Source organism: Diadema antillarum, unplaced genomic scaffold (assembly GCF_040938485.1).
Source record: "Diadema antillarum isolate AM-2024a unplaced genomic scaffold, OU_Dant_1.0 scf00000108, whole genome shotgun sequence".
Taxonomy (NCBI): domain Eukaryota; kingdom Metazoa; phylum Echinodermata; class Echinoidea; order Diadematoida; family Diadematidae; genus Diadema; species Diadema antillarum.
In genome coordinates, this window is record NW_027270997.1 from 556,237 (window position 1) to 581,080 (window position 24,844).

The window sequence follows — 24,844 nt, forward strand, 5'->3', positions numbered from 1 at the left end:
TGTAAGACTTCACACAGAGAAATAGCCAAGATACAGAGGAAGAAGGCACACTTGATGATCACCTGTCTAATATCTAGTTCTCCTTTTTTTTTTGTGTAATTCATATCTAATTCATATGCTTCATCAAGCATTTATTTATATGTCCATATTTTGACAGTTACATATCATATCATTTGTTCCCATCAAAGTCAAACAACTGCTTAACAAGGCTGTATCTCTACCACGTTTGCTCACTGTCTCAATTTTGTTCACAAGATTGCAACATCATCACATGTCTTGAAAAAGTGTATTCATCTATGCTAAAATATGCACATACAAATACAGAAGAGCACGTAAATGTGTTCTCTTTCAAATCACATATCAAAGCATGAGATTGTATGAATATTATGTTGTTTGTAGAATAGGCAAAAATAAAATCGAAATCAAGATCAAAATATACCACTAAAAAAAAACACAAACAAAAAAAAACCAAAGTAGGCAAACATGAAATCAAAATCAAGATCAAATCATATGGTTTCAATAATAGGAAAAAAAACCAATGTAGACTACAATGAAATTTAAATCACGATCAAATCATATTACTAGAAAAAACAAAACAAGGTATTCAGTATTGGAACACCAAAAATAGACATGCATTGGATAATATCTAGGCATCCAGCTCAATAGATATTGATATTCATAAATCATGTTTTGCCTGCTGTGCATTGATCAGAAGACAGACTGTCAGTTCAATAAGATGGGATGATACTGCCGGAGAATGTAATGAGATATGTGTGAACAAAATCACATGCAGAGGGAAGGAAGAAGGGAAAGGGGAGAAAGGGCAGGACATGGGAGAGAGAGAGAGAGTAGGAGGGAGATGAACAGATGGAGTGATGGAGGGATGGGGGAGAAGGAGATGGAGAGATAGAAAGGGGGAGAGATGAAGATAATACAAAGAGATGGAGAGGAAAGAGAGAGAGAGAGAGATAGAAAGAGAATAGCGAGAGTAAGAAAGATAAGAGTAGATAATTGATGACAATAGATAAGAAAGATATGAAAGATAAATAGAAAGAGATAGGGAGAAGAATCAAGGAGAGAAAGAGAGAGGGAGAGAGAGAGATGAAAGGTGGAAGAGAGGGGAGAAAGATGGGGAGCCAAACTAATCCTAAATGGACAGTCAATATTGGTATATATCATCATACCTAGATGGTATAGATTTGTGACCTAGATGGTATAGATTTGTGACCTTGATGACAGATATATATGTATCAGCAGGATACAGATCAGAAGCATTCCCTTAGGTTACATATGAAGAGTTTGTTTGCAAAAACCGATAAGTCCATTTTTGAAGATTTTGAAGTATGGTCTTTGTCATTAAGTACAAAATAATACCTTTTATATGATATATTGGTCAATGCATATAAAGGTACATTTTTGAAGTTAGGGTCAAAAAAAGCAAAAATTTTCTTATTATTCTCTTTATTTTTCTTGACCTTTAATCGCAAATATTTCCATTTGGCAAATATGGACTTATCGGTTTTTGCGATCAAACTCTTCATATATCCCAAAAATGTGTTTCATGCACTTATCCTCATAAAGTTTGTTCCCTAAAACTTCTCCCTGAATGGGTGCCATATGGTGAAACAACCCCCAAAATCAAAGCAAAGACAAAATGAAGACAATACTGTGTCTTTTTTGTCAAATATATCAAACATTTCAAAATTCATGAAATCATGATTACTGATATTGATTTCCTTGTTTATTTCCATGTTTTCTTAACTTTGCGGTTACAAAAATATATTGCATGGACTATTTCCTTTTTGGCATTTTATACATCAGTGACATCTTCTTAATGGTTTGACTAAATGCCATGTAATAGTGCACACTGAATTAACTTCTATTTTCATTTATCTGCTGTAGCAGGAACCATACTAATCAACAGTATTCCTTATCACATTCAAATTAATCTTCGATTAAAAAAAAGTATCAAAGTATGAGTTTGTTACTTGCATTTGGAAAGGCATATAGTCAAAGTGGAAAGTATCAATGGAATGAATGAACAGAGAATCTCATTTCGAGATTGACTTATAAGGTTATGAAAATATTGACGCAGTTCCCATATAGAACAATGAAATTAGCTTTGTTGGATCAAAAATCCAGTTTCTTGCCCAAATACAGCTACATTTTGTTCTAGACATCTTGGAAATGCAGTTGTAGGTGAATGAATATCACCAACAAATTTTGTCTCACACTGCTACAATACTGAATATTAGTATCAGGTGAAATCGGTCTTTTTCTCTGACTACAAGTGTCATCTATCTATAGTATGTGATGGATGTTAGATGAATATGTGCTGAATGGACTTAACAGCTTTTTCAAGCATTGCAGGAGAACCCTGTGCAAAAAGATTACTGAATATGTGAGCACAAAAGCAACTAGATTAACAAAATTTCAATAAAAAATATTTATACCTCTCTATCTAAACGATTGGGATTCATTTCAAAAGTACAAGAATCATTATAACCAATAGGGTCAGCATTCATTATCATCATCATCATCATCATCATCATCATCATCTTCCCCAACCTCTCGATCCTCATTATCATTATCAATGTCACATTTTCATATCACTGTAATCATTACCATTGGTGTTATTATCATTATCAATATCAATGTTATCATCATCATAGTTACTAGTCATCATCATCATCATCTCCAATCCTATGACAACGTAAATGTAAACAGAAGAAGAGAGAGGAAGGAAAAATGAAAATGAAGATCAAGGAAAGGAGGAAGTCAGGACAGAGAATGAGCTCTCCTGCGCATTAGGGGATCATCTGCCGGAATGCTACGCCGCGTTGTCATTGCATTAGGCCGACAAATCAAGTTAGAGCCCACCTTGGCAACCACGCCTGTGCAACTGAGCCGTTTCTCCATCCCCCCACATGCCCGTCACACTGTGGGATATGGCTGACATGGAGCATAACCTCGCTTCAAGACTGGGATGCATTTATCATCATTTCTTTCAGAAATAAAGTCATGGATATGGCCTGACCAAAATCTGCAATTAGATTTTTACCGTCCATTTGACACCAGGGACAAAACATGAGAAATTGTGGTCGCACATAGCTGTTCAGAAACAAAAAATTCTGATGGAGAAATTTGTGTGACTTCGCTTAAATCTTGCTGAAACGAGAGTTCAGAAATGGGGAAAAATTGTAACAACCTCAATACCTTCAAATCTGAATTGAAGACATATCTTTTCAAGAAACTTTGAGAATGATGTGTGATACATTGTGAGAGCCGGGCGCCTTTGAATGTTTCTATGGATAAATGGCGCTATATAAATGCTGTTTCATCAACATCATCATCAAAAAGGACATCCTTCTTCATGTCATTTACGCACAAACATTCCTTGTCATGCTTTCCCCAGTTATCTCCAGTGCGTCAGTGTGATTTACAGCCATTTCAGGTAACAAGGGCAGGAGTTATACCTCACACGGTATCGGGCCACATAAACAACACAGAGCTGTTTACTAAATGACTCGGTGAGGGATCGGTATGCTGCCCGCATGCTGATTGGTCAATTCATTTCAAATCTGGAGGGTTGCGCCAACTGACCTTTAAGTATCACAGCCTCTGGATGACATACACCAATTGAACCTGACAGCTATCTAGGTTTTATTCGGACGCAGGTAGAGAGATATTGTATGTGACTGAAGGGCTTCATGATGTCTGAGCCACTATATGTATATATATAACTCAGGCTGGTATAGCATCACTAATTGGACTGAGAAGGGTTCTATATTTACATCAGTACATGAGGAAGGGATAAGGGGGGCAGAGAAGAAGGGGGAAGAAATAGTCTAGCTGGCAGACTGACAATGAAAGACAGCTACTACACAGAGGCAGAGAGAGGAGGAACTTCATAGGGAGACTGAAAAAACATCTGCAAGAAGACAATTCTTGATGCAGAGAGAGAGAGAGAGAGATATGAAGAAATATATAAATATAGGGGAAAGATGAAGAGTATTACACCTAGAAGGAGATGAAGAGGATCAAAATGAGCAGAAAATAACAAGGATCAGAAGGGATGGGGGATGAAATGGGTTAGAAACAGCAGAAGATGATATGGATCAGAGGGAGCGGGATGTGAAGAGAATTCAAAGGAGCAGAGGATGAAGGGATCAAAAGAATGAGATAAAGAGGATCAAAATGAGCAGGAGATGGAGTGGATTTGAAGATGCAGGAGAATAATAGGAGTAGAAGGTGGAGAAGGAGCGAATGGAGACGAGGATTAGAAGGAGCAGAAAATGAAGGGAATCAGATGAGGATGAGGAGGATCAGAACAAGGAGATGAACTGGATTAAAAAAGAGCAGGAGATGAAGTGGATCAGATGAAGCAGATTAGGATGATCAGAAGGGAGCAGGGGATGAAGTGGATCAAAAGAATGAGATAAAGAGGATCAAAAGGAGCAGGAGATGGAGAGGATTTGAAGATGCAGGAGAAGAACAGGAGTAGAAGGTGGAGAAGGAGCGAATGGTGACGAGGATTAGAAGGAGCAGAAGATGAAGGGAATCAGATGAAGATGAGGAGGATCAGAACAAGGAGATGAACTGGATTTAAAAAGAGCAGGAGATGAAGTGGATCAGATGAAGCAGATTAGGATGATCAGAAGGGAGCAGGGGATGAAGTGGATCAAAGAAGATGAAGACAATGGAGATTAGCGAAGGAGCAAGCGATGAAACAGATTACAAGGATTAAAAGGAGAAGGAGATGATAAAGAAAAGAAGGAGCAGAAGATCTAGAGAATGAGAAGGTGCACGAGATTAAGAGGATTGGAAGTATCGAAAGATGAAGATGATTGCAATGGAGCAAGAGGTAAAGATGAACAGAGGAGATGAAGATGAGGGGAGGTTAGAAGGAGGAGCTGAAGAGGATCAGAAGGATCAGGAGATGGTGTGGATCATGCACATGAGTTGAAGAGGACCAGAATAAACAGAAAAGGAGACTTTTGAGCAGCTAAAGCAGAAGCAAGAAAGGGGGAAGACATCTAAGTGGAGCAGGAATGAGGAGTAGGTGTTGTAAAATATTCAAATAAATATCTTTTTATTGAGAAATGAAACTCAAGTCACATTTCTCTTAACTCTGTGAAGTCAAGAAAAGTCATGGCTGATCTTGATGAACAGAATGATGCAATTCAATGCTGATTGCCTCTTACCTTCTCTTTACTGCCATCCTCTGCCTCAAAGACATCCCCATCATTTGAGTGGTCTGCTCCATACAGGAACTGGCGTTTCAGCTGTGCAGCACTGAGTGAGGTGGGACTCTTCAACTCTCCTGTGGGGGTGCTGGACCCCACAGGAATGGGACTTTCGGGAGGGGTCTTGTAAGGCAAGGGGGTGGATGGAGTGGTAGGGGGAGTACCATAGATGGACTTCTTTTGTTCTGAGGATGCATTGAGGGAGTCCTCATCCTCGATGCCACCAGAGAGAGATGAGGAGGATGCACTGGGAGATTGTGGTTGCCATGACGACTTGGGAGTTGATGAAATGACTGGTGATTTTGCTTTGCCTGGAGGAAATGAAAGATTGACAGAGAGGACCATTACAACCTGTCACACACACAACATCTTTCAATGGTCAAATCCAGAAACGAGAGTCTCATTTTGCTTGTCTTTTTTTAAAACCTGATTGAATGAATATCTTACTTTCCATTACACACATACCGTATGTAGACACACCAGCAGAACATAGTGCATAATAGAGATTACACAAAAAAATAACATTTAATATTTTTTTCTTTTCATTGATTGAAAAGCAGAACTTGTCATGATGTCACTTTGCTCATAGAAAAAGAGAAACTAAACGAACATCTTACATTGGGTTTCCCTCTTCATCATGTCATTGTAACATCAACTAACTTACACATTGTGTGCAATCATTTCAATGCAACATTTTTTCTCTCTTGTCTCTCTAGTTTGAAGCACTCAAAGTGGATATCTTCTTTTGTCAGTTTCATCAGAGCAATGGACTCAAAACTCTAAATATTACACAGGGACAAAGTTTTGAACACTTGCTTCAATACCTGGCTGAGCTATAGAGGGCAGCAAACACAAGTCTTCAATGCTAGCATTGCTGTTGGCAATGCTTGACTGCAGACAAACGATCAAGCTGAATACCTTTGTGTGTACAAATTCATATATTGCAAGATCTTACTCATCTGTCAGTGTTTCTATGACATCATAGTCACATTCTGGACAAAAGTACATGAACTGGCACATTTCTGAATGAGGTAGATAGATATGCATTCATTTGCAACATCTGATCTGCAGCATGTCCTTATAAATTTGAAAGAAATTCAAGTAGACACTACTGACAACACAATGAACCTGTTTTGGCATGATATGCCCAAGGATGCATGATAAATAATGACAAGAGATTTGGATTAAGCTTATTATTTGAGATTAACTTGACAGAACATCCCACCTTCACCACTGCTCTCGCCACCGCCGCCACCGCCACCATTCGAAGCCATGAATTTCTCCCTCAGAGCAGCAAACTTGCTGCCAGAGACGAGGTTCTTGAAGGACCTGACATTGGAGGCACTGCTGTCGTCATCATCCGCTCTGCTCCCCCTGTTGAGGAACTTGTTCCTCTTGGCCTGGAGGGAGGAGACCGCACTCTCGCCCTTCTGGGCTGCCACACCCTCCTTCTTGGGTTGGGAGAGGTTGTTATTATTGCCTACTCTATACCTGTCCAACGAGAAGGGGTGGCCAAAGTTCCTCGCGAGGGGCGCACTGGGTGATGTGCTCGGAGATCTCTGGTAGGCTGGTGCTCCTGGGCTAGGCAAGTCACTGGGAGATGATTCCCTGGAAGGTGATGTTGCTTCAGGTGATACCTCTGCTGGAATGTCTCCACCAGTCCTGTTCGAAGCTGGTGAGTTGGTGCTCGCGGGCTCGCTGTTTGGATGCACCTCGATGACGGAGGACATCGTCTCTGACGTCGAGGTTGAAGGCGAACTGGAAAAGGGGAATGTTGTCGTGGATTTGATGGGGGAATGTACAGTGACGGTAGGTTTAGGAGCAGGAGGTGGGGCATCTTTCACGGCGGGGCTGTCACCATCTGGAGATGATGAGGAATCCTTTGAGGTCGAGGAGGCAGAAGTCTGCACTGTGGTATCGGTGGAATTCGAGGACGACTCCGAAGACAGGCTTTTGCTCTCGGAAGACGAAACATCCACCTCCATCTCATCTCTCGAGACACTGTCCACTTTCAGTGGAAGCACAGCATCCTTAACATCATCCTTTAAACCATTACCAGTTCTTTCTCCATCCAACCCTGCTTTACCCGCCTTTTCTTTGTCTGCCTCTGGTATACTGCCCTCTTTGGAGATTTCATCGCTGGAAGACAGGGGTGCTTTCGGACTTGTGGTTTCTGTGGTACCTGAAATCAAGTGTGATACATCGTAACTTACAACTTCACAGTGCAACTAATGACATCACTGCACTATGGCTTCACAAATGAAGTCGTTCAAGCCTGTCACCCATTGTTATTTGTTCCTAGTAGTATGCAATGTCGAAATAGCAATAAGATAAACTTGAAACAAGTAGGTGTGAAAGTTAACTGCTAAACTGTGCAAACTCAGCAAGCTATTTTTGCCCATGAGTTTCTCAACCAAAACATGTATGAATTACTGTTGTAACAGGAAGAAAAGAGAATCAGAAATTTAATCGTAACCCCATCTTGATTTAGAAAGAATATTTAATCCAGCATATATAGGCTGATTCATACTCCTCCAGCTGGAACATTTCAAGATGCATAATTGTACCCTGAAGAATATCCTCTCTGTACAAAAAAGAAATCCCCAATTGCCCACATTGTATGGATGTCAAATAGAGTCAAATGAATTCAACCAATCATTGCTGCATTTGTAGTGGTTCTTGGAATATTCATTCTAGTCAATGCAACAAGACACATGATATGGCACAGTGGGTAAGCAACTGATTTCACAGATTGTGCGGCAAAAAACTTCACATGTGTAAATCTTTTGATCACTATCTTTCTCGAGCAGTAAATACGTATTTGACAAATATGTGAAAACAATATGCAGAGAATGGACTATTTTGAAAATGAATTGAAGAGCAATAATGATATTCTAAGCATTTTCCTAGGAAGCTTAATAGCTAACTTCAAAACGTGTTTTTCTTAATTGAAAAAAAGAGTGTGCACAATGACAGATGGACGAACAAACAGACAGTACAAACCATTTTGTTAATCGGAGAATATCTCTGAAACATATCCCCAAGTGGTGACTGCGATTTTGAAATAAGAGTAAACTGCATCCCCTTTTAATGAGTGGGGATACTCAAATGAATGGGACACAATATGCTATGGCCTTGCAAGTGTTACAAAGAAAAACCCTCTAGCAAAAAGGAGGGATGAAGCACCCTCTTACAGAATCCAGGACATCTTTTCTTATCCACTCAGATCTTTGTTTCCAGTTTCAATTTTGTTTTCTTGCAACTGACAAAACGGAAAAGTTTGTAAACACATAAAAATGAGATTATGGCAAGATTTGGGGAGGTGAAAATGGAACTGTCCCTGAACGAATGACACAGGGGTTTTCATAAAAATGCCCACCTGTGAGTTTAGGGTCCGGAAACCTTACAATGGGGGTTAGACATCAAAAGGGGTGCGGCGTGGGTCATCACTCCTCATTTCTCAGGGCATTCACCTCTGCTTCATTCATTCATTCATTTATTCAAATACATCAAGTTCGTATATACCTAGTAGGACGCTAGGTGCTGCAGATCCTGCAAGAGCTTATATTTATGTCCTTTTGCATCTCTGGTAAAGATTTATACCAAAGACAAGAAAAATCTCCCACTCTTTATTGTTTACACCAATGAGAGAAAGACAGACGAGTTTTGATATCGAGTTCTTCTGATCCATGTTTCTAATTTACATTTCTTGCAATGTCAAAAAAGCATCTATTTTTTTGCCTTTATTCTGAATGTTTCAAATCCCTCTCTTGTCTGCCTATATTATAGGGCCTATATATGTTTTATATGAATTATTAATATCATCCTATCTGTTGATCCTATCTGTTATCTCTCTCCCTCCCTCTGTCTGTCTGTCTGCCTGTCTGTTTGTCTGACTCATATATTTCTCACACCTCATCTCTGACTCTCTCATACTATATATTTCCATCTCTGTCTGTCTATCTATCTCATATATCTCTCATCTCTGTCTCTTGAATATTATATATCTCCATCTCTCTTTCTCTCTCTCTGTTGTCTGGATGTTGAGAAATTCTTCAGCACTTCCTTACCCTTCTCTCCCTCCTTGGTCTTGACCATCTCTTTCTCCGCATTGGCAGCCATGGCTTCTACGTATAGAAAAAGAAATCAAGATAGAGAAATGATGCACTTTCCATTTCCAGATTTGACAAGAGGTTTTGACAAAAGAATACATTAGCATGACAACAATGACACCTACTGCACCTTACGAGCAAAATATTTTTCAGAGGAGTACAATATACATCGTATATGTGTCTTTATAGCAATAGATCCTACATGGTACAGTTGTACATAATCATGTAAGCATGTACACATATATATTGCATGGTGTTGCAATATAACTGTGTATGATTAAATTGTATGGATATAACTATCTTGCAGAATGGGGAAATCAATGTCAAAATGCACTTTATTACGCAACAAAGTGTGCATGTGCTGCTATGCATGACAGCTTGATCATCAGAGCAGTATCATTCAAAAGGAATGCAATGTCAATAATCTGCAGAAAGAGGTCGATATAAAGAAGATAAGTTTTTAGGAAGACACACTCACTCAATTTCCTCAGCCGCATCACTTCTTTCAGTCCTTTTCTCTTCGGCTCCTGTGCATGATGGGAACAAGACAAAACAAAAAGACTTTACAAATAAAGAACTGTCTTTCAAGTAGTGACGTTCCTTGAAAATTGCGCTAGCTATGAAGACAAAGACTACAACTTGCCTACCTTCAACTTTGCTCCCTTACCAAGTACCATTAAGGGTACCATCAAGGATATGCTCATGTATAAACCTTCTTCTGAATAGCCATACCCTCACATTTGTGGTCTAATAAGGAGGTGCTCAAGTGTGTTGAATGGACAATGCTTTCATTGCTCCTGATAAAATTATGTAATAAAATTACCACCATTCATGTACATGTTGAGAGGGGGGAGGGGAGGAAAAAATCTGGATAGTAATAAATGACTAGTACTGCAATGAAGCTTCATGCAAAATTTTGGTAAGACAACATTATGATGAGGTTTAAACAAATCTTGTGTGTGTGAGGCCTCTTAAATTTGGCAGAATCATGCCTGTAATATCTCTTTCCATCTTCACATCCCTTCCTTGACTGCAAGGCATGTTTTGATATCTTATATCATGCCGATATAAAATCAATCATGTTAAAATGCTCACTTGAAAATGTCATACATTTCTGATTTCAGATAACTCTCGGATTCAAACTACTTGCCATAAGTTGATCCAGCTAAATTCCTCAAATCTCAGGCACTGTGAAATTTGTCCTTGAACAATACTGTGAGAGCATGTGACTATGCTGAGACAGTCGGGAGACAGTCGTAAAACAGATCAAAGAATCTCTGCATGAAATCTAGCAAATGTGAATTATTGCTGCAATATGTGAAAAATGGAAATGTTGATTCCCCCCCCCCCCCCCAAGAAACACATTGTATGCTAACAGGATAACTCTACGCAAAATGGTTGGGGGTGGGAGGATCAATATGTAAAAATCTTACACATATAAAAGTTCGTGAGGTGGCAATATATGAAGAGTTTGTTCGCAAAGCAAGTTAACTCTCCAAGATATTCTTGTTAATGTGAGATTTTTGTGATTAAAGCTGCTAAAAAACAAGAAAAATAATAGGAAAAGAATGAGATACTTTAATTATAACTTCACAAATATTCCTTGTTATGTAACAAGTGAGGTACCACTTGAGAGGTTTTAGTTTGCTTTATCTGATGATGGGCCTACACATTGTACTTTAAAGGGATAGTACAGTATTGGTGGAGAAGAAAATTGGGCTTTTAACTTTTTGTGAGATACCACGAAAACACTTATAAGATAGTACAGAGCATACCATTTTAAGAGGAATTCAAAGTTTATTTGATGAAAATCGGGTTTGGAATGACTGAAAGATCGAAAAACAAAGTAAAACAAAGCAATCGTAATAAAATGTGGGTCCCACACTTTCTTGAATCGCTCTGTTTTCGATATCTCAGCCATTTCAAAACCAATTTTCATCAAATAAGCATTGAGTTCCTCATGGAATTACATGCTCTTTCATATTTCATAAGAGGTTTCTCATTATCTCACCAAAAAATGTTAGAAACCTGAAATTAGGTCTCAACCAAAACTATACGATCCCTTTAAAATGAAGAGTTTGTTCGCAAAAACCGATACGTCCATATTTGCCAAATGGAGATATTTGTGATTAAAGGTCAAGAAAAATAAAGAGAAAAATAAGAACATTTTTGCTTTTTTATTATTATTTTCATCATTTATTGCCAATAATTAAAGAATTCTCTTTCATTTGAGCTCTTTTTTTTTTTGCTCATATGCACCATTGTTTATTTAGTTTCCATAACTATTAACAGCCTCTAAATCACTAAATATTTGACTGATCCTGATATCAGCAACACATTTTAGATTGAAGTCATTGTTTCCATCTCAAATTGGCATTACTTTCTTATCATTTTATGGAGAATCACTGTATTTACCCAGTGCCATCAAGTCTTTCTCCGGTATAAAAAAATGCAGTGATATTCTGAGTTGCCAATTTGATGATGGCAAAGGCGAGAATTTCTGCTTCTGCAGTAAAGTTACCTCAAGACTTGAATGGTTTAAAAACTATGGTTTTGGGACAAAGGGTGTGACATAATCATGATGCCATGTTTAAAACTTTTTGAGGTTCTGAAGTACAGCCTCAAGCCTGACCTTGTTCTGCCCCTTTCCATCATCCGATTCTGATGACGACCCTGAGCTCACATCCGAAGACGACGATGAAACTGCTGGAGCTGACGATGATAACGACGATGATGTCTTGGTATCTGCTTCCAGAACAGCTTTCTTGGGTGTTGGAAGTGCTTTGACCTGAGGGGGGGGGGGGGGGGGGGGGGCAATGACATTTGTTACAGAAAACTTACTGAATGATTTTCAGAGACACTGATAGAGAATCAAGGTTTTCTTTCTGTCCTTCTTTTCTTCTTTGAATCTAATACCAGCCATATAAAACATGTATAATAATGAAAATGCGTACTCAATATGAGATACTGTCTTACTGTTAGCTTTAGAGTATTTCTAAACATAACACTTTCCTATAACAATTACTTTTTTTTTACAGTTATGTGTGCATACATCTATATACTTCATTATATTTTGGATTAAAAATTTATACTCTAGTGATTGGTTGAGAGAGCTTCACATGATTTGCATTTCCAAATATTTTGGAATGTTGGCATGTTTAACATTTCATGACGTACTATTTGGAAAATGGTGTCACTTTTTATGCCCGCCATAGGCAAATCTTGCGGTACCATGTCTATTATTGTAAGTTTTTCAATTCCAGATCACTGGTTGTGTGGCCAGTGGCCGGATACCGGTAGAGTGCCAGCTTTCGATAGGACAGGATAAAAGGTTAACCATTATTCTTTTTTTCCCCTTCTTTTGTTTAAATATTTGATCCAAAAATATATTTTTAAAAAGAGATACCCTGCCTAATTCCAAGTTTCAGGTCAAGAACAGGCAACATGCAAACTTCACTTTATGCAGGGCTGGGCCCCTCAGTGAACTGTACTATTTTGGAGTCACCTCATGCCATAGTTTTTAACCAGAAACTCCCAAGGCGAAGTATATTTGTACACTATAGGCCTACTGTGATCCCATTTTGGTACTACAGGTATTCATGACTGACTGTATTTTCACATTAGTAGTAGCAAGTACATGTGATTTTTGTACACCAACGATGCCACAATTTTCACTGTCCACACGTGGGTTGTAAACCTTCCTCTGTAGCAAGTTTTGTTTTCTTTGACGCGGTCTCAGAGGAAATACTTAAAGGTTAATGACCTAACATTCCATCCTGGAAATACCATCCTCAGTTTTCAAATGTGATCTTAATCAACGCCACATCATCCCACGCCAAGGAAGCTGTCTCAGTACAAAGCATTCAAAAACTGTCAATGTTAAGCCAGTTTTGGTGGTTGTTCTTTTCTCCTGCCCAGTCCATCAAGTCTCATCCTACTTTATGAAAAATATGTCCCTCATATATGTCATCACGGAATGCAATTCTAGACATGTGTTGACATTTCAGATTACACCCAGGTAACAATAAATGAAGACTCTGATCACAAAATGACTTAACTCCATCCTTGCTAATTTGAGATACCCGCACTGCTAAAAACGACAACGACAAAAGAAAATATGGGATTTTTTTTTTATCATAGCTTGAAGAATATTCCTTCCTATGCAACAAATGAGGTATATATCACTGGAAAGGTCTTATTTTGCTCTGTCTGATGAAGGATTTACTTTAAAATGTTTTAAATTGGCATGCTTTTGTGATTAAACTCTTCAAATACACCCTGACATGGCTTTGCCACGGTGTAAAGAAAACAGACAAACAAGGAACTGTAGGGCTACATGATTATGTCCTGATATGTAACTTTTTCTGCCTTCTGTCATTTTTCTAAAACTTATTTTTTTCTGCCTTTTTGCAATTTGAACATGACTCACTGACATTTTTTAGGCAAGTGTGGCACATGGGAGGCCTTCTACAATGTGCTACGAGTTCCTGCACGAACATCTTTTTTTTTTTTGTATAGCCATGCATATCAACACTCCCCCTCCCCCCTCCCCCAAAGAAAAAAAGCAGGTTCTGTGGAGGGGCCAGTGGGGGAAGGGTGGGGGAGGGGTGTCCTAGGGGGTAAGGGGTGACACTATCTGTGACTTGACGGCACACACAGGACAACCACCACGTGACTCAATCCTATCTGTTACCGCCTGGTCGCAGAGAGTTTACGATGCCTAGTCCACAATCTTGAATTTATCATCGTTTCAAAATCAACATCCTGGCAAAAGGTCTGACTGCATGCTCCTTGCGCACAAGAGAGATATCGATGTGGCTTTACTGATTCATGAGCGTAGCGATATCACGAGATTGAATCTCCCAAGACTAGGTGGTTTCACTTTGATCAGCTACCCAACTCATCACCACACTGACTCTATATTTGATTATATTGCTACTCAACAACCTCAGTCCACCACAATACGGTTTCACAAAGGTGATCTCCCCTTGCATTCACTTCTGCCCCCCACCCCATCTCCTTTTCCCACTCTCTTTCTTCCCTCTCCCTTATCTCTCTCTCTCTATATATATGTTAATATATATATATATATGTTTTTCTATATATATGTTTTTCTCTATATATATTTGTTCTTCCTTTCTGAACATTTTAGATAGATCATAAATTAATATCTAGGTAGAATATACAGAAAGATACAAAAGTGTAAATAAACAGTCTGACAAACAGTTACAGTTGAACAGATAGGATAGAAAATAAACAGACCAGTTACTGTAGACTATGATATCTCTGCATGAAGGAAAACTAGCAGATCAGAGAAGGTTTCCACTCACTACATAAAAATGTCCAACATGAAATCATTAAAGTGATTGATTTTTATTGAAGAAAAAATGAGAAAAAAAGGCATCAATGCCGAGGACATGTGAATTATTTTGAGGTACTCGCAAACTGGAAGTAAAATAAGTGAGTCTATGTCCATGCAAAGCATAGCTACTCATGAAAAAAAATGGGGCATGATAATTAAAGTAGAGTGAAAAAGGCCCCCATTTGGAAAGGAATCAAAGATAGGGGAGGGATTGGACATTAAAAACGTACAAAATACAAAAAAGGGCATTAACTGGCTTCAAATAAAATTTAATATGAAGTTCTTCCAACAGCAATGTGTTCATGGTGCCATTGAGATGATGGCCAAAAGATACCATTAAAATTCATGTAAACACCACTCCCTTCTCTCCCCCCCCCCCCCCTTCCTTCAAGGGTACATTTCATTCTTGTCCATGCCTCCCTGGTTGGATTAAATCAATATTTGACAAATAAGTTGTTGTTGTGTATTTTGAGGGGTTGCTATTACAAATGTCATCTTTCCCTTTATGTAGTAAATAACAGCCCATTTATGACGAATAGCTCTACTTCCTCACAATGTCAGCCTTGATGAACACTGCCACCTAGAAGTTTGCCTTCCCCACTTGAAGTTTGGTATGTCTCCTGTTTTTCACCCTCAAGCATTCCCATAATGAGGTGTAGATATCACATCACTGATTCAGACAGACCACAGTGAAGACTTTCGGTGCATACACTGGAAGTTCAGCGAATTTTTGGCAGGATTGAGATTCATAGGTGTATAGTTTCACATAGGAAAAAAAAAATCAGGTACAGAAGGCACTGCAGCACGACTATCAAGGTCGGAAAATTGCAATATAGAGTGTGCGGTACTTATGAGTACCTCGATGAAATTCTTCAATCATTCCACAAAAGAAGAGCAAATGTGAAAATAGTAAATTACAAAAATGGGCAAAAGCTACATTTCTTTTTTCAAATGAATTTCTACCTCTTGACAATAAGCAACTTCAAAGTCCTGAAAGCAACTTTATTCAAAACTCCATTGGCTAATCTTAAATCGCAAAGTGATATACTTTTAGCATCATTCAAAATTAAGGGAGAGATGTAATTCTCTTGTAATTCTCTTTCACCACAGAATCATTTTGTTTGTTTTTTCTGTGACAGCAGTCACGAACTGGCCAACCTCAAGGATATCTTTGGGTTGTAGTAACAGAAATCTGTGAATGAATATCACAAAGTCAAAGCTTATGGTCGATACAAAGAAAGGATGTGAAATTGATACAATCTTGCTGGGGATTTTTTTCTTCTTCTTCTTCTCACAAGAACATCACACGCAATGACTACAATCAATTACTGGCTTATATGCACCTAAAGGGTTTCAGTGGTTAACATATCACACATTGCAGTTCCTCCAACCTCAGAGAAAATATGTAGGGCTTCATTTCATTGCTTTTCAGGGAATATTGTGAACACAGATTCTGTGGCTGAAACCAAATGTACCCTTGATATTACCCCCAATCATTAGATGAATACGTGACTGTATGGCATCAAAGTGTCTTTCTGCTGTAAGATTCTTTTTTTTTTTCTTTCAAAATGATCGATTTGACAATCTGTTGCATCGAAATCAGTGTGTTCTTGTGAGAGAAGAAAAATAGTTCATTCACCCCTTTATATAGAAGGATTGGAGGACAAGGACGGGCGCGAGAGGAGTTCTAATTAAGTCCGCAATTACCCCCTGGATCACTCCTTCAACACTGGAGCCTCGAGTGTGGGGGACGGATTATGACTCATGCCAGCCGTATTTGGATCATGGGTGAAGATTTGCCCCCCTCTCCTTCCTCACTTCCCCCAACTCCCTGCTCCCACCCCTCCCCCCTCCCCCCACCCCTCCCATCCCATCTCCTGTTAGCACTCATCTTTCTTCTTTTTTTTTTGGTCTAGACTTCCTGCACCCACATCATTCAAACAAATAATTTGAACAGATTTCTGACATTTGTAAAGAGTCAGAGTCCATTTTGAGTCACTTCCACAGCAAACTAAAAGTTTGTGGAGATTTTGTTGCCACTTCTATCTATACTTGTGTCTACAGATGTACAGTATGCTGATGGCCTTCTATTAAATGCTTATTCAGTTGACAATGACATCAAAATCGTTGCTGCCTTTGAAATTGAGTGAACTAATGTCAGTGTTGGTATCAATATTGATATCTCATTGGGTATTGTTCTCTATCAGAAAAAAAAATACAGATATTACAGACTTTAAAGACAAATGAAAGAAGAGAGAAGCTGCAGCTCAAGCATGATACTGTATACGCCGAATATTTCGTGAGGTTTTTATTTTCGCGAATTTCACGAGTCAGGTGCTATTCGCGAAATTAAAAACGCGCGAAAATATTGACTCTGATCCCGATTTGGATGTGACGTATGAATGTACATTTCTCTGTTCAGGACAGGACTCCACGATTGCGAATTTAACCACTCGCAAAATCGTTGGGAATTCCTGATTCGCAAAAATTTAGACCCGCGAAAAATATGCCATATTCAGTACTAAATGTTTGTAGCTCCCTGTACTAAAATGGGGGGTGGGAGGTCCGAAAAACATTAAGAATGCTATTACAGTTATTGAATACTTGCTTGCAAAGGAAAAAAAACAGAAGAGAAAGAGAGAGGGAGAGACAGAAAGAATGAAGAAGGAAAACAACATAATGTGGTTAACTCTCTACACAGTCAAGGGATAGGAGGTTGTCTGAAACCATTTAAGTTTCTAATCATGCTCAATAATAGTGGCTTGAAAAGTTCTTTATGTCTTTTGTTCCGCCAGGTTTTGAAACAACTTTCTGATACAGAAATATCATTCTTTCATTATGCTACAGATTCCATTGTAATTTAGATATAATTATCAGTTTACATCTTCATAATGTCAAGAATGATATCAGATATAATTTCACTCTTACTAATCTCTTACTTAAATGCTGTTGAAAATGGAAATGCCGTTTTTGCAACACTGTGAGGAATGGATTAACTGAATATGAATCTAACCTTATCTCTTACATCTTTGTGCCATGTAATTTTTATACTTCGACAAAAATACGGAGGAAAACTGTATGCATCATTTTCAGTCTCAGATCCAATTTTGAGAATATACACATGCTCCCAAATTCAATTCAATGAAAAGCGGTAATATGATTCCATCATGGAAATGTTAGGAAAGGATATAGCGAAGATGCGGATGGAAAAGAATAAAAGATGAGAGATGAAAATGGAAGTAATGAGTGGGATTGGTATAAGCAAAGGAGAATGAGGCGTAGCCCAGAGGTAGCACTCACCTCTTTAGATCCCGTCTTAGCCTGGATGCCATCACTTTGAGATGCCTCATCATCAGCATCCAACTCCCCGTCTTCCCTTGGGCTTACCATGGCAACAGCATCATGCACTTTGGGAGCAATGCTTCCCTTACCCTCCTCCTGCTTTTCGGCGCAGTCTTTGCCGGCATCTTCTTGGCAAAGTGCTGCATCCCCCTCTTCAATTTTTTCAGATGTCACTGATTCTGAGGACAAGGTACTGCCTGCATTCTCAGCATCATCCGCACCATTATCCATTTCCCGGTTTCCGTGGCAACTGCTTTCTCCAGTTGAGGTTGTAGCCTCTTCAGTGATGTCTTTGGTATCCTTTGGATATGGCAGGGAATCTGGGAGGATTGCCGCTGACTCTGGCAGTGATGATGCAGATGATACGGATGATGATGATGATGATGATAATGATGGTTTTGGTGGTGGTGGTGGTGGTGGTGGTGGTGGTAAGGATGATGATGATGGCAAAACGGATGTATCAGTCTTTTCATCTGTAACAACACCCTCCTCAATTACCTTTGAACTGTCCCCTTTCGCCGCATCTTCTGGTAGCGATGGAACACCTTCCGTCTCCGGATTCGTGCTGAGAAGTTTCTCTGCCGTCGTCCCCGAACTCTCCACATCTTCCAGGACCCCATGGTTCTTGAGGATAACTGCCCCATCCTGGATGCAAAGCAGAAAGGTTACAACAATTGGCAGTGTTGATACTGGGGATGAGATTACTCGAAAGCAAACAGAATGTCATGCCCCGCATATTGGCTTATATACATCATGCAATGCTCCTTGATTGGTTCATCTTAATCACATTTGAAAGAAGAAAAAAAGTGCAAGTTCGTCTGCAGAATGCCGCAAACAAGCAAGCTAGCTTCTCTCCCGCTGCAATGCTGCCAAGGTCTACAACACACGTCGCCTGGACCACACATTCGAGTAAATCATCGGTAGATGAATCTCGTTATATGAATGTTAATGCCGTATTAGGAGCTCTAGTATTGGCAATGATCATCTGATGACGTAGAAATTATGTGCCTCCTTTTAGCATCAACTCCAATCACATTGGTCCCCTCTCTCTTTTCATCTATCTCTCTCCTCTCTCTCTTTCTATATTATATATACATGTATCTCTCTCTCTGTATCTCTTTCTATCCTTTTCTTTATCTTCCATTATTCCTCTCTTTAGCTTATCTATCTCTCTCATCTTCCTTCTTTCATATTCATTGTATTTGAATTTAAAAAAAAATCAGAACATGCACTCTTTCCTTTGATTTACCCATTTGCAATTCTTGATAAGAATGCAGTTTGCTTTTAGCTGAAATATATCATTATATATCAGTTAAGTTCATTTCAATCTATTTCTGCATTCCATTTTCATTACAATTTAAAACAAAATTTGACAATACGTTATAAATAATATGAATTGTTCCAACACATTGATACAGATTGTACATATGATTGTACAAGGAAAACATATAGGGAAAATATATATATTACAATGTCAAATTGAATGTAAAGTGTATGAGAAGAAACAGTTCAAATTGGGTGTTCAATAACATACAGGCCTATACAATATCTCATAAAAAGCTTGATATATCAAATTACATTAAGTGTGGAATAACAAAATAACAACATATTCATGGTTGTGATAAAAGCTCCATACCTACAAGTATACCATACTGTATCAATCAAACTGAGAAGAAAGATACAGATAAACAGCTGAAAGACTCGTCACATTGTACATAAAGTAGTTTTTGTACCAATTCTCCATTATCCTATATTTCTCAAGATGATTGAAGCTATACCATTAGTCATACATCAGTTTTCTTTAGGAAGTCTTTCATTTTGTATCCGGATCCTACCAGGTTTAGCAGTATGTATCGGCACCAAAGCCTTTACTGGCACACGTCATGTGACCCCCAGACGAATATCACATGACACCAAGAATGTGGACTGATTAGCTGGGATCAGTTAGGGCTTGGAGGTATGGAAGAAATGGGGGGGAAGAGACAGCATTTGAGTTGACTGTGAGTTACCTCTCTGCCATGGGGTCAACCTGGGGGCTAGAGGTCATGTAAGGTCACAACAACAGTTTGCCCTCCTGGCCCTATAAAATGGAAGAGGAACTTAGCTTGTTTAAAGGGACGTATAGTCTTGGTGGAGATGAGAATTAGGCTTTTAACTTTTTTTTCTCGTTTGTGAGATACCAACAAACTACTCATGAAATCATATGGAGAATACCATTCTAAAAGGGATTCAAAGTTTATTAGATGAAAATTGGCTTTGGAATGGCTGAGACAGCCAAAAGCAAAGTAAAACAAAGTGATCCTTATAAAAGATGGGTCCCATCTTTTATGAGGATTGCTCTGTTTTGGATATCTCATCCATTCAAAAACCAATTTTCATCAAATAAATGTTGAATCTCTCTTGGAATTACATGCTATTTCATATTTCATATTTCATAAGAAGTTTCTCATCATCTCATCAAAAGATGTTAGAAACATGAAGCTAGGTCTCAACCAAAACTACACAATCCCTTTAAAGGTTACTGTCAGACCAGACCATGGAGTAGCATGGACACAAGGGTGTGGATTGGGACTATGTCTTATATAAAGGACCACTTCTATCCTGGTTTTAGACTGCACAAGACTCAACCTTATGGATATCTCATCCATTCAAAAACCAATTTTCATCAAATAAATGTTGAATCTCTCTTGGAATTACATGCTATTTCATATTTCATATTTCATAAGAAGTTTCTCATCATCTCATCAAAAGATGTTAGAAACATGAAGCTAGGTCTCAACCAAAACTACACAATCCCTTTAAAGGTTACTGTCAGACCAGACCATGGAGTAGCATGGACACAAGGGTGTGGATTGGGACTATGTTTTATATAAAGGACCACTTCTATCCTGGTTTTAGACTGCACAAGACTCAACCTTATGACATTCAAATAAAAGAGTGTGAAGACACAAATGAGGGGAAAAGTTTGGATGGTAAAGCTGTTGATAATGGAATCAGACACCTCTGCATACTTTGAGGACCAAGGCAAGCCCTCAGGAGATGACATCATCATCATCATCATCATCAATGTCACTATTGTTATTGTTGTTGTCTTAGTTGTTGTTGTTGCTGCTGTTATTATTATCATTATTATTATTATCATTATCATTATCATTATCATTATTAATAATAATAATAATAATAATAATAATGATAATAATAATAATGATAATAATAATGATACTAGTAGTAATAATAATAATAATAATAATAATAATAATATTATTATCATCATTATTATTATTATTATTATTATTATTATTATTATTATTATTATTATTATTATTATTATTATTATTATTATTATCATCATCAGTATTATCATTATCAAACCAGCAATACGAATATAAGAAATGCATACAACAAAAAGTATAAATAACGAAGACAACAAGGATTAAAAGCACATTCATATTCGGCTAACTCCGATGATAAGATTTGTACTTTTAGCTTTTTATAGGATTGTTGTTCTTTTTTATCGAACCTTTTGTAATAAGTTATGTTTTGTTTTATTCTTTAAAGGTGGAGCGCGAAAAAAAAAATTGGAAAAAAAAATGTGTGTCATATCCATCCAGAGGCAGGACTTAAATGGAATTCTTACTTTGAATGTATATTGTCTGCTTATGACAATCATTAGGTTTTTGCCTCAGACTTGACAGAAAAGAAACCCAGCAGCTTGCACTGAAATTGTTTAGTTTTGTTTCGTTTACTTCATCATTAACAAAGAGTGACAATGTACAATCATAGCATAAGAAAAGAACAAATAATATAAAAACAAAAATTGTCGAAATTGTTCTGCAATAAACCTTGCATGACTATGATATAGAAAAGACCCTTTTGTTTCAATTACTTCTGACCAAATGGCACAAACAACTCCAATTGTTTCGCTATAATCATAGTCACAATTTCTGCGTTTGATATTTTTAAAATTTTCCACATTTATGTATTTCTATGGCTGCCTATCAAACATGTGTAACATGCAAGATTTGTACTTTTGTGCTATTCCCAGTAGAGACTGTGCTAGAGACACAAACATCCTTTTGACGAGGAGACAGAAAAATTTAATAGGATGTGGCCAAGTGTCAACTACAGATCGGAGAATGCAGACCTTCCTGTCTTACACTGACAGAAAAATATAACGTTCCCAAGAAACGCTCATGTCAACAACTTCTCAACACACACGCACAAAAAAAAGAGAGAAATATGTCACTTTGTGGCAACTTGTGAGGGAGATCACTTCATATTTTCCCCCCAAAGGAAGTGTTTTTCTTTGATTCATGTGTATTGCTAATCCCACGTAAGGCATGAAATATGCGATCGGACTTGACAATAAAAGAACGGTAAAAGGTCACTCGAAGTGCATCGGCATGCGATTGGCTGTTTGGCTCACTAAACTGACCAGAATTGAAACATTTGTTTACATCTAAATACTAACAAAAAAATGCCCTCCTTCTTCTTTGCTTTTGTTTTTGTTTTCGTATTTTCCACATAGAGTTTCTCCAGAGACATACAAACCCTTTAATTCCATGATCATATTTCTGTATGCACATAGAAAATTAATTAATTGAGAAAATTAATCAATTGAGAAAATTAATGTCTTTTTGGAGAAATATATAGATTTTTTGATGAAAATGCACTTTTGATGAATTAATGTCACATTAAAACTAAAGTGCTTGAGAAAGGAAAAATGGAAAAAGGAGATAAAAGAGAGCTTAATCAGAAAGGTTACCAAACGAATACATAATCACGACCCTACCTCATCCACTTGAAGTTTTTCCATTCAGATGTTTTCACATATTTTTTCACATACAAAAAAGAAATAAAAAGTCATAATTACTCAAAGTGAACATCAATCTCACAAATTTGACAAAGTCATTCCCCCCAAAATGTTTGTTTAGTTTGCTTACTTCCTGAGTACAATTTTCTGGTTGCCTAGTGCTTTGGATGAAAGCCAATGAAAAGCCACTTCTAAGCATAACCGATTTCTCAGCCGCTACAGAGAATAATGTGTTAACTGAACATCATTCAGCACTGCAATCTGGAGAAAATCAAACTCAAAGGACATTTTTCGTATTGCATGGTTTCTTGATCAATGCCTCATCAGGGGAATTCATTTTTCTTGTTAATGGAATGACAAGCTGGCTTTTATCTGGATTTGCAGATATCAGCTGTTTTGTAGCAAAATCTGGCATATAGTCTATTTACCAAAAACATTTCATTCATGTCTCGACAATAGATGATAAGGAATTTGTGGGAACTGGAGACATGTGCAAAATATCAACATAATGCACAAAAAAAAATCTTTGTGGGTGCAAAGCTGGTTTTCAGAAGTGTCCTTGATCCTGGAGCAGCTATTTCACTTAAAGATACTGCTGTGTCAGTGCGTGATGAATATAGTACACACACATATTGCCTTTTCCATCCAGAAAACAAAAATGGTTCTCACTCGTACGATGGAATCATACAATATGCAGTTAACATTTTAATGACTAAAGCCTCCAAGATGAGTATAATGAATCAAATGCTGAAACAAAACAACGAAGGTTCCCATCCTTCAGATGCAGTCATCTTTGTTTTTGTTTCTTCTGCTGAGAAGTTGACCAAGATCTGCCTTTCACTTTGGATCTCGGCCAGAGACTGGATAAGAAAGATGTTTTATACTAATCCCAGATATGTCAAAAAGAGCCGCTTATCAGCTTGTTATGATGGGTGTGGTATGCACGAAGGGGATAAGACAAGCCGATACAAATGCCCGATTTACCCTTCCCTCTCCCCCACCCCACCTCCTCGTCAGGTGATGCTCGGCCTAACAGCTTGCCTGTGGGATTGGACCCTGTACTTAACGCTGTTCCACATAGTCTGCGGAATGAGAGCACCAATCTGGGATTAAGCCTGGGCAGTGGCTTCCAAAACCAGATTAGGAACTGGTTTTACCCTAATTTAGACATCTGACCTTTTAGCGCGGGAGAACCCTAGAGTCTGCATGCTCTATCTTTCTAATGCGCCGTCATCGCTACATGGGATATTGTCATTACACTGCTAGTCGCAGGTAATAGTTCTAGAGTGCTTGCACTGATGACAACAGGGATGATGAAGCTTAAGATGATAACAGTGACGTTGCTACATCTGATGATGATGATGATGATGATAATGAAACTGGTGTTGATGATAAAGAGCTTGGTGTTACTGGTGCTCTTGGCATATCATGTAGTGATGTAGAGTGGTAATTGTGAAAGTCATGGCATCAACAAAAGTATCAATAAGGATGACTGAGTAGGAGGGATGTTATGATGATGATGATGATGATGATGATGATGATGATGGTGATGATGATGATGATGATGATGACGATGATGATGGTAATGGTATATAAATGGTGTATAAAACAAAACAATACTGATTTTGTTTGAGATGACAGTGATAATGAAGGTGGGTGGAAGTAAGATATAATGACAGAAATTATACTGACAGGATAACGATGATGATAATGAGACAACAAACATGATGACCGCATCAATGATATGACATCTAACCACTGGGTTGCTTAATTTTTCATGCACCCTCTTCCTATAGTTGACACCACTTGATGAGTATGCATTCACAATGTGAGTAAGAAAGAATCGATTCTCTATATACCATACTTACTGGCATATAGACTGCAAGATATTTTACACAAGCAAAAAAAAAAAAAAAGTATGTAGATTATCTGGGTGCAACCCATGCATGGCAATCTAGCCCTAAGTGCG

At 38.1% G+C, this 24,844-nt stretch overlaps 1 pseudogene; it reads right to left on the reverse strand.

The window, feature by feature from the left end:
• LOC139719294 (uncharacterized) overlaps window positions 1-24,844 on the reverse strand; it is a 178,603-nt pseudogene that overhangs the window by 43,655 nt on the left and 110,104 nt on the right.